The sequence below is a fragment of the Rhopalosiphum padi genome, chromosome 3 (genome assembly GCF_020882245.1).
Source record: "Rhopalosiphum padi isolate XX-2018 chromosome 3, ASM2088224v1, whole genome shotgun sequence".
Lineage (NCBI taxonomy): Eukaryota > Metazoa > Arthropoda > Insecta > Hemiptera > Aphididae > Rhopalosiphum > Rhopalosiphum padi.
The window spans coordinates 29679557-29692386 of NC_083599.1; the positions used below are offsets into that span (position 1 = coordinate 29679557).

Sequence of the window (12830 nt, forward strand, 5' to 3'; positions counted from 1 at the left end):
AAGCAGATTTTTCATAAACACTATAAAACATGATTTTATATGATAATTTTGACGAATAATATATATTTATTTTTTGAACTGCTTCTAAAACACACAATTCTCAAGTTAATCTCTTGAAACCTGGACAACTATATTAATAAAATGATTATAATTTATTATTATTAACTTGCATACATTTGATTTAAGCAGATTTTTCATAAACACTATAAAACATGATTTTATATGATAATTTTGACGAATAATATATATTTATTTTTTGAACTGCTTATAAAACACACAATTCTCAAGTTAATCTCTTGAAACCTGGACCACTATATTAAGAAAATGATTCTAATTTATTATTATTAACTTCTATAGATATTATGTAAGCTGATTCTTCATAAACACTATAAAACATGATTTTGTATGATAATTTTGACGTATATTAATTATTTATGTTTTGAACTGCTTATAAAACACACAATTCTCAAGTTAATCTCTTGAAACCTGGACCACTGTATAATTAAAAGGATTCTAATTTATTATTATTAACTTGTATACATCTCATTTAAGCAGGTACTTCATAAAAACTATAAAACATGATTTTATATGATAATTTTCACGTATATTAATTATATATGTATTGAACTGCTTATAAAACAAACAATTCTCAAGGTAATCTCTTAAAACCTGGACCACTATATTAAGAAAATGATTCTAATTTATTATTATTAATTTGCATACAATTCATTTAAGCAGATTTTTCATAAAAATTATAAAACATGATTTTATATGATAATTTTCACGTATATTAATTATATATGTATTGAACTGCTTATAAAACAAACAATTCTCAAGTTAATCTCTTGAAACCTGACCACTATATTAAGAAAATGATTCTAATTTATTATTATTAACTTGCATACATCTCATTTAAGCAGATTTTTCATAAACACTATAAAACATGATTTTATATGATAAGTTTTAGAAATATTATGAATACCTATTTTAATCTGCTTATAAAACAGTCAAAAATTAAATGTATACACCAACAGAGGGCGTGAGCGTCGCCGTAGTAGGGACGACATCCGTCGGCCGAATCGCCTCAGAACGAAACTAGATAGTTGTGTGGCGTTCACCGTACTGCTGTGTATCGTGACGGGTCGTTGTATTTACTTAGATTTTGAGTCTACTCGTTATTTATTAATTAAGATTTTTGATATTATAAACGAATTGTTCATATTTTATGCCCGAAGTTAACACAAGTAACTGTCTTGATCCTTGACTACTAGATCAAGAAAATGATTCTAATTTATAATTTTTAACTTTCATTTTTTTCATTTTACCTGATATTTTTACTTCATAAAAACTATAAAATATGATTTTATAAGTTAATTTTGACGAATAATACAACTTAACAATTTTTCGTATTGAAAAGGAGCGATTTTCAGTTGTACAAATGTATTCTTTAGTTACACTCATAATACATTTGAATTCCTTCTACAAACCATTCTGGTACATTTGTACTATCTTTTATGGCTTATCATAATTATTATTTATTATCATCTGTTATCTATGTTTTGCAGTTCTACATTCGTTTTTGTATTTAAGTTTCAATTGTAAATTCCTTTCATGTATTTTGTATAAAAATGAAGTTTGTCTGTTAGTTTATGTTTTGATAGTTTCCTTTTCTGAATTACTCAGTGTTGTCCACGTACTAGTTGTTATATAAAAATTGTCGTTCTCCTTATGGTATCTAGTAGTGACATTTTGTCCTCCAACCATTATACATATTTAACTTACTATTTTTTTTTAGATGGCTGTACACCAGATATACTCAGGACATATTGAAACATGAATTACCATTTCTACCACATGGGAAAGTTTCAACATCCTACGTTGAAAATGGACTGGACGATCCTGATAATAATAATAGTTTTATGCATAGTACGAGTAATGGATATTGAATATAATTGATAGTCAATTAATATTAGTGTAACAAAAAGTTAGAGTCATGAAATCCAGACCATTAGATTAAGTATATGATTCTTATTTACCATTACCAACTTCCATATATATCATATAAGCTGATACTTCATAAACACTATAAAACATGTTTTTATATGATTATTTTGACTCGTATTTTAAATTCATATTTTTAACTGCTTATAAAACAGTGAATTCTCAAGTTAGTGTCATGAAAGTCAGACCATTAGATTAGGAAAATTATTCTAATTTACCATTATTAACTAGCATACATTTCATTTAAGCTGATACTTCAATAACGCTATAAAACATGATTTTATATGATAATTTTGACGAATAATATATATTTATTTTTTGAACTGCTAATAAAACACACAATTCTCAAGTTAATCTCTTGAAACCTGGACCACTATATTAAGAAAATGATTCTAATTTATTATTATTAACTTGCATACATCTCATTTAAGCAGGTACTTCATAAAAACTATAAAACATGATTTTATATGATATTTTTGACGAATAATATATATTTATTTTTTGAACTGCTTATAAAACACACAATTCTCAAGTTAATCTCTTGAAACCTGGACCACTATATTAAGAAAATGATTCTAATTTACTATTATTAACTTCTATAGATATTATGTAAGCAGGTACTTCATAAAAACTATAAAACATGATTTTATATGATAATTTTCACGTATATTAATTATATATGTATTGAACTGCTTATAAAACAAACAATTCTCAAGGTAATCTCTTAAAACTTGGACCACTATATTAAGAAAATGATTCTAATTTATTATTATTAACTTGCATACATTTGATTTAAGCAGATTTTTCATAAACACTATAAAACATGATTTTATATGATAATTTTGACGAATAATATATATTTATTTTTTGAACTGCTTATAAAACACACAATTCTCAAGTTAATCTCTTGAAACCTGGACCACTATATTAAGAAAATGATTCTAATTTATTATTATTAACTTGCATACATTTGATTTAAGCAGGTACTTCATAAAAACTATAAAACATGATTTTATATGATATTTTTGACGAATAATATATATTTATTTTTTGAACTGCTTATAAAACACACAATTCTCAAGTTAATCTCTTGATACCTGGACCACTATATTAAGAAAATGATTCTAATTTATTATTATTAACTTCTATAGATATTATGTAAGCTGATTCTTCATAAACACTATAAAACATGATTTTGTATGATAATTTTGACGAATATTAAAAATTCATTTTTTTAACTGTTTATAAAACACACAATTCTCAAGTTAATCTCTTGAAACCTGGACCTCTATATTAAGAAAATGATTCTAATTTATTATTATTAACTTGCATACATTTGATTTAAGCAGATTTTTCATAAACACTATAAAACATGATTTTATATGATAATTTTGACGAATAATATATATTTATTTTTTGAACTGCTTCTAAAACACACAATTCTCAAGTTAATCTCTTGAAACCTGGACAACTATATTAATAAAATGATTATAATTTATTATTATTAACTTGCATACATTTGATTTAAGCAGATTTTTCATAAACACTATAAAACATGATTTTATATGATAATTTTGACGAATAATATATATTTATTTTTTGAACTGCTTATAAAACACACAATTCTCAAGTTAATCTCTTGAAACCTGGACCACTATATTAAGAAAATGATTCTAATTTATTATTATTAACTTCTATAGATATTATGTAAGCTGATTCTTCATAAACACTATAAAACATGATTTTGTATGATAATTTTGACGTATATTAATTATTTATGTTTTGAACTGCTTATAAAACACACAATTCTCAAGTTAATCTCTTGAAACCTGGACCACTGTATAATTAAAAGGATTCTAATTTATTATTATTAACTTGTATACATCTCATTTAAGCAGGTACTTCATAAAAACTATAAAACATGATTTTATATGATAATTTTCACGTATATTAATTATATATGTATTGAACTGCTTATAAAACAAACAATTCTCAAGGTAATCTCTTAAAACCTGGACCACTATATTAAGAAAATGATTCTAATTTATTATTATTAATTTGCATACAATTCATTTAAGCAGATTTTTCATAAAAATTATAAAACATGATTTTATATGATAATTTTCACGTATATTAATTATATATGTATTGAACTGCTTATAAAACAAACAATTCTCAAGTTAATCTCTTGAAACCTGACCACTATATTAAGAAAATGATTCTAATTTATTATTATTAACTTGCATACATCTCATTTAAGCAGATTTTTCATAAACACTATAAAACATGATTTTATATGATAAGTTTTAGAAATATTATGAATACCTATTTTAATCTGCTTATAAAACAGTCAAAAATTAAATGTATACACCAACAGAGGGCGTGAGCGTCGCCGTAGTAGGGACGACATCCGTCGGCCGAATCGCCTCAGAACGAAACTAGATAGTTGTGTGGCGTTCACCGTACTGCTGTGTATCGTGACGGGTCGTTGTATTTACTTAGATTTTGAGTCTACTCGTTATTTATTAATTAAGATTTTTGATATTATAAACGAATTGTTCATATTTTATGCCCGAAGTTAACACAAGTAACTGTCTTGATCCTTGACTACTAGATCAAGAAAATGATTCTAATTTATAATTTTTAACTTTCATTTTTTTCATTTTACCTGATATTTTTACTTCATAAAAACTATAAAATATGATTTTATAAGTTAATTTTGACGAATAATACAACTTAACAATTTTTCGTATTGAAAAGGAGCGATTTTCAGTTGTACAAATGTATTCTTTAGTTACACTCATAATACATTTGAATTCCTTCTACAAACCATTCTGGTACATTTGTACTATCTTTTATGGCTTATCATAATTATTATTTATTATCATCTGTTATCTATGTTTTGCAGTTCTACATTCGTTTTTGTATTTAAGTTTCAATTGTAAATTCCTTTCATGTATTTTGTATAAAAATGAAGTTTGTCTGTTAGTTTATGTTTTGATAGTTTCCTTTTCTGAATTACTCAGTGTTGTCCACGTACTAGTTGTTATATAAAAATTGTCGTTCTCCTTATGGTATCTAGTAGTGACATTTTATCCTCCAACCATTATACATATTTAACTTACTATTTTTTTTTAGATGGCTGTACACCAGATATACTCAGGACATATTGAAACATGAATTACCATTTCTACCACATGGGAAAGTTTCAACATCCTACGTTGAAAATGGACTGGACGATCCTGATAATAATAATAGTTTTATGCATAGTACGAGTAATGGATATTGAATATAATTGATAGTCAATTAATATTAGTGTAACAAAAAGTTAGAGTCATGAAATCCAGACCATTAGATTAAGTATATGATTCTTATTTACCATTACCAACTTCCATATATATCATATAAGCTGATACTTCATAAACACTATAAAACATGTTTTTATATGATTATTTTGACTCGTATTTTAAATTCATATTTTTAACTGCTTATAAAACAGTGAATTCTCAAGTTAGTGTCATGAAAGTCAGACCATTAGATTAAGAAAATGATTCTAATTTATTATTATTAACTTGCATACATCTCATTTAAGCAGGTACTTCATAAAAACTATAAAACATGATTTTATATGATATTTTTGACGAATAATATATATTTATTTTTTGAACTGCTTATAAAACACACAATTCTCAAGTTAATCTCTTGAAACCTGGACCACTATATTAAGAAAATGATTCTAATTTACTATTATTAACTTCTATAGATATTATGTAAGCAGGTACTTCATAAAAACTATAAAACATGATTTTATATGATAATTTTCACGTATATTAATTATATATGTATTGAACTGCTTATAAAACAAACAATTCTCAAGGTAATCTCTTAAAACTTGGACCACTATATTAAGAAAATGATTCTAATTTATTATTATTAACTTGCATACATTTGATTTAAGCAGATTTTTCATAAACACTATAAAACATGTTTTTATATGATTATTTTGACTCGTATTTTAAATTCATATTTTTAACTGCTTATAAAACAGAGAATTCTCAAGTTAGTGTCATGAAAGTCAGACCATTAGATTAAGAAAATTATTCTAATTTACCATTATTAACTAGCATACATTACATTTAAGCTGATACTTCAATAACGCTATAAAACATGATTTTATATGATAATTTTGACGAATATTAAAAATTCATTTTTTTAACTGTTTATAAAACACTCAATTCTCAAGTTAATCTCTTGAAACCTGGACCACTATATTAATAAAATGATTATAATTTATTATTATTAACTTGCATACATTTGATTTAAGCAGATTTTTCATAAACACTATAAAACATGATTTTATATGATAATTTTGACGAATAATATATATTTATTTTTTGAACTGCTTATAAAACACACAATTCTCAAGTTAATCTCTTGAAACCTGGACCACTATATTAATAAAATGATTCTAATTTACCATTATTAATTTGCATACATTTCATTTAAGCTGATGCTTCATAAACACTATAAGACATGATTTTATATGATAATTTTGACGAATAATATATATTTATTTTTTGAACTGCTTATAAAACACACAATTCTCAAGTTAATCTCTTGAAACCTGGACCACTATATTAATAAAATGATTCTAATTTACCATTATTAATTTGCATACATTTCATTTAAGCTGATTCTTCATAAACACTATAAAACATGATTTTGACTGATAATTTTGACGAATATTTAAAATTCATTTTTTTAACTGTTTATAAAACACACAATTCTCAAGTTAATCTCTTGAAACCTGGACCACTATATTAAGAAAATGATTCTAATTTACTATTATTAACTTCTATGGATATTATGGAAGCTGATTCTCCATAAACACTATAAAACATGATTTTGTATGATAATTTTGACGAATATTAAAAATTCATTTTTTTAACTGTTTATAAAACACACAATTCTCAAGTTAATCTCTTGAAACCTGGACCACTATATTAAGAAAATGATTCTTATTTACCATTATTAATTTGCATACATTTCATTTAAGCTGATGCTTCATAAACACTATAAGACATGATTTTATATGATAATTTTGACAAATAATATATATTTATTTTTTGAACTGCTTATAAAATACACAATTCTCAAGTTAATCTCTTGAAACGTGGACCACTATATTAAGAAAATGATTCTAATTTACTATTATTAACTTCTATAGATATTATGTAAGCAGATTTTTCATAAACACTATAAAACATGATTTTATATGATAATTTTGACGAATAATATATATTTATTTTTTGAACTGCTTATAAAACACACAATTCTCAAGTTAATCTCTTGAAACCTGGACCACTATATTAAGAAAATGATTCTAATTTACTATTATTAACTTCTATGGATATTATGGAAGCTGATTCTCCATAAACACTATAAAACATGATTTTGTATGATAATTTTGACGAATATTAAAAATTCATTTTTTTAACTGTTTATAAAACACACAATTCTCAAGTTAATCTCTTGAAACCTGGACCACTATATTAAGAAAATGATTCTTATTTACCATTATTAATTTGCATACATTTCATTTAAGCTGATGCTTCATAAACACTATAAGACATGATTTTATATGATAATTTTGACAAATAATATATATTTATTTTTTGAACTGCTTATAAAATACACAATTCTCAAGTTAATCTCTTGAAACGTGGACCACTATATTAAGAAAATGATTCTAATTTACTATTATTAACTTCTATAGATATTATGTAAGCAGATTTTTCATAAACACTATAAAACATGATTTTATATGATAATTTTGACGAATAATATATATTTATTTTTTGAACTGCTTATAAAACACACAATTCTCAAGTTAATCTCTTGAAACCTGGACCACTATATTAAGAAAATGATTCTAATTTACTATTATTAACTTCTATGGATATTATGGAAGCTGATTCTCCATAAACACTATAAAACATGATTTTGTATGATAATTTTGACGAATATTAAAAATTCATTTTTTTAACTGTTTATAAAACACACAATTCTCAAGTTAATCTCTTGAAACCTGGACCACTATATTAAGAAAATGATTCTAATTTACTATTATTAACTTCTATGGATATTATGGAAGCTGATTCTCCATAAACACTATAAAACATGATTTTGTATGATAATTTTGACGAATATTAAAAATTCATTTTTTTAACTGTTTATAAAACACACAATTCTCAAGTTAATCTCTTGAAACCTGGACCACTATATTAAGAAAATGATTCTTATTTACCATTATTAATTTGCATACATTTCATTTAAGCTGATGCTTCATAAACACTATAAGACATGATTTTATATGATAATTTTGACAAATAATATATATTTATTTTTTGAACTGCTTATAAAATACACAATTCTCAAGTTAATCTCTTGAAACGTGGACCACTATATTAAGAAAATGATTCTAATTTACTATTATTAACTTCTATAGATATTATGTAAGCAGATTTTTCATAAACACTATAAAACATGATTTTATATGATAATTTTGACGAATAATATATATTTATTTTTTGAACTGCTTATAAAACACACAATTCTCAAGTTAATCTCTTGAAACCTGGACCACTATATTAAGAAAATGATTCTAATTTACTATTATTAACTTCTATGGATATTATGGAAGCTGATTCTCCATAAACACTATAAAACATGATTTTGTATGATAATTTTGACGAATATTAAAAATTCATTTTTTTAACTGTTTATAAAACACACAATTCTCAAGTTAATCTCTTGAAACCTGGACCACTATATTAAGAAAATGATTCTTATTTACCATTATTAATTTGCATACATTTCATTTAAGCTGATGCTTCATAAACACTATAAGACATGATTTTATATGATAATTTTGACAAATAATATATATTTATTTTTTGAACTGCTTATAAAATACACAATTCTCAAGTTAATCTCTTGAAACGTGGACCACTATATTAAGAAAATGATTCTAATTTACTATTATTAACTTCTATAGATATTATGTAAGCAGATTTTTCATAAACACTATAAAACATGATTTTATATGATAATTTTGACGAATAATATATATTTATTTTTTGAACTGCTTATAAAACACACAATTCTCAAGTTAATCTCTTGAAACCTGGACCACTATATTAAGAAAATGATTCTAATTTACTATTATTAACTTCTATGGATATTATGGAAGCTGATTCTCCATAAACACTATAAAACATGATTTTGTATGATAATTTTGACGAATATTAAAAATTCATTTTTTTAACTGTTTATAAAACACACAATTCTCAAGTTAATCTCTTGAAACCTGGACCACTATATTAAGAAAATGATTCTAATTTACTATTATTAACTTCTATGGATATTATGGAAGCTGATTCTCCATAAACACTATAAAACATGATTTTGTATGATAATTTTGACGAATATTAAAAATTCATTTTTTTAACTGTTTATAAAACACACAATTCTCAAGTTAATCTCTTGAAACCTGGACCACTATATTAAGAAAATGATTCTTATTTACCATTATTAATTTGCATACATTTCATTTAAGCTGATGCTTCATAAACACTATAAGACATGATTTTATATGATAATTTTGACAAATAATATATATTTATTTTTTGAACTGCTTATAAAATACACAATTCTCAAGTTAATCTCTTGAAACGTGGACCACTATATTAAGAAAATGATTCTAATTTACTATTATTAACTTCTATAGATATTATGTAAGCAGATTTTTCATAAACACTATAAAACATGATTTTATATGATAATTTTGACGAATAATATATATTTATTTTTTGAACTGCTTATAAAACACACAATTCTCAAGTTAATCTCTTGAAACCTGGACCACTATATTAAGAAAATGATTCTAATTTACTATTATTAACTTCTATGGATATTATGGAAGCTGATTCTCCATAAACACTATAAAACATGATTTTGTATGATAATTTTGACGAATATTAAAAATTCATTTTTTTAACTGTTTATAAAACACACAATTCTCAAGTTAATCTCTTGAAACCTGGACCACTATATTAAGAAAATGATTCTTATTTACCATTATTAATTTGCATACATTTCATTTAAGCTGATGCTTCATAAACACTATAAGACATGATTTTATATGATAATTTTGACAAATAATATATATTTATTTTTTGAACTGCTTATAAAATACACAATTCTCAAGTTAATCTCTTGAAACGTGGACCACTATATTAAGAAAATGATTCTAATTTACTATTATTAACTTCTATAGATATTATGTAAGCAGATTTTTCATAAACACTATAAAACATGATTTTATATGATAATTTTGACGAATAATATATATTTATTTTTTGAACTGCTTATAAAACACACAATTCTCAAGTTAATCTCTTGAAACCTGGACCACTATATTAAGAAAATGATTCTAATTTACTATTATTAACTTCTATGGATATTATGGAAGCTGATTCTCCATAAACACTATAAAACATGATTTTGTATGATAATTTTGACGAATATTAAAAATTCATTTTTTTAACTGTTTATAAAACACACAATTCTCAAGTTAATCTCTTGAAACCTGGACCACTATATTAAGAAAATGATTCTTATTTACCATTATTAATTTGCATACATTTCATTTAAGCTGATGCTTCATAAACACTATAAGACATGATTTTATATGATAAGTTTTAGAAATATTATGAATACCCATTTTAATCTGCTTATAAAACAGTCAAAAATTAAATGTATACACCAACAGAGGGCGTGAGCGTCGCCGTAGTAGGGACGACATCCGTCGGCCGAATTGCCTCAGAAAGAAACTAGATAGTTGTGTGGCGTTCACCGTACTGCTGTGTATCGTAACGTGTCGTTGTATTTACTTAGATTTTGAGTCTACTCGTTATTTATTAATTAAGATTTTTGATATTATAAACGAATTGTTCATATTTTATGCCCGAAGTTAACACAAGTAACTGTCTTGATCCTTGACTACTAGATCAAGAAAATGATTCTAATTTATAATTTTTAACTTTCATTTTTTTCATTTTACCTGATATTTTTACTTCATAAAAACTATAAAATATGATTTTATAAGTTAATTTTGACGAATAATACAACTTAACATTTTTTCGTATTGAAAAGGAGCGATTTTCAGTTGTACAAATGTATTCTTTAGTTACACTCATAATACATTTGAATTCCTTCTACAAATCATTCTGGTACATTTGTACTATCTTTTATGGCTTATCATAATTATTATTTATTATCATCTGTTATCTATGTTTTGCAGTTCTACATTCGTTTTTGTATTTAAGTTTCAATTGTAAATTCCTTTCATGTATTTTGTATAAAAATGAAGTTTGTCTGTTAGTTTATGTTTTGATAGTTTCCTTTTCTGAATTACTCAGTGTTGTCCACGTACTAGTTGTTATATAAAAATTGTCGTTCTCCTTATGGTATCTAGTAGTGACATTTTGTCCTCCAACCATTATACATATTTAACTTACTATTTTTTTTTAGATGGCTGTACACCAGATATACTCAGGACATATTGAAACATGAATTACCATTTCTACCACATGGGAAAGTTTCAACATCCTACGTTGAAAATGGACTGGACGATCCTGATAATAATAATAGTTTTATGCATAGTACGAGTAATGGATATTGAATATAATTGATAGTCAATTAATATTAGTGTAACAAAAAGTTAGTGTCATGAAATCCAGACCATTAGATTAAGTATATGATTCTTATTTACCATTACCAACTTCCATATATATCATATAAGCTGATACTTCATAAACACTATAAAACATGTTTTTATATGATTATTTTGACTCGTATTTTAAATTCATATTTTTAACTGCTTATAAAACAGTGAATTCTCAAGTTAGTGTCATGAAAGTCAGACCATTAGATTAAGAATATTATTCTAATTTACCATTATTAACTAGCATACATTTCATTTAAGCTGATACTTCAATAACGCTATAAAACATGATTTTATATGATAATTTTGACGAATAATATATATTTATTTTTTGAACTGCTTCTAAAACACACAATTCTCAAGTTAATCTCTTGAAACCTGGACAACTATATAATTAAAAGGATTCTAATTTATTATTATTAACTTGTATACATCTCATTTAAGCAGGTACTTTATAAACACTATAAAACATGATTTTATATGATAATTTTGACGTATATTAATTATTTATGTATTGTACTGCTTATAAAACACACAATTCTCAAGTTAATCTCTTGAAACCTGGACCACCATATTAAGAAAATGATTCTAATTTATTGTTATTAACTTGCATACATTTGATTTAAGCTGATTTTTCTTAAAAACTATAAAACATGATTTTATATGATAATTTTGATGAATATTAAAAATTCATGTATTAAACTGCTTATAAAGCAATGAGTTATCGAGTCATTCTTCAACTATTATATTTATTTAACTGAATATATTTTTTTAGATGGAAATACAGCAGATCACTCAAAGGATGCTAAAACATTAATTGGTATTCAAACAACTCTGGAAAATTATGAACATCCAATTTCGAAAATGAACTAACGAATACTGATTATAATGAATTTATGCACTTTACATGTAATGGTCATTGAATATAATTTATAGAATATTAATGTAGTGATACAATAGATATTTGTTAATAAATTGAATAAATGATTATTAAACACCTGAGAACTTTTAATTTTCATTCTTAAAATTTGTCTTTGCTATA

The 12830-nt window shown here is 24.4% G+C and overlaps 1 long non-coding RNA gene across 4 annotated transcripts in view; it reads left to right on the top strand.

The window, feature by feature from the left end:
• Nucleotides 1-12793, top strand: part of LOC132924430 (uncharacterized) — a 213436-nt gene extending 200643 nt beyond the window's left edge. For all 4 annotated transcript variants that reach the window (XR_009661325.1, XR_009661324.1, XR_009661327.1 and 1 more), the window contains one exon: nt 12564-12793. This is a non-coding gene — a long non-coding RNA (uncharacterized LOC132924430). The remainder of the gene's footprint in view (nt 1-12563) is intronic.
• Nucleotides 12794-12830: the final 37 nt, after the last annotated feature.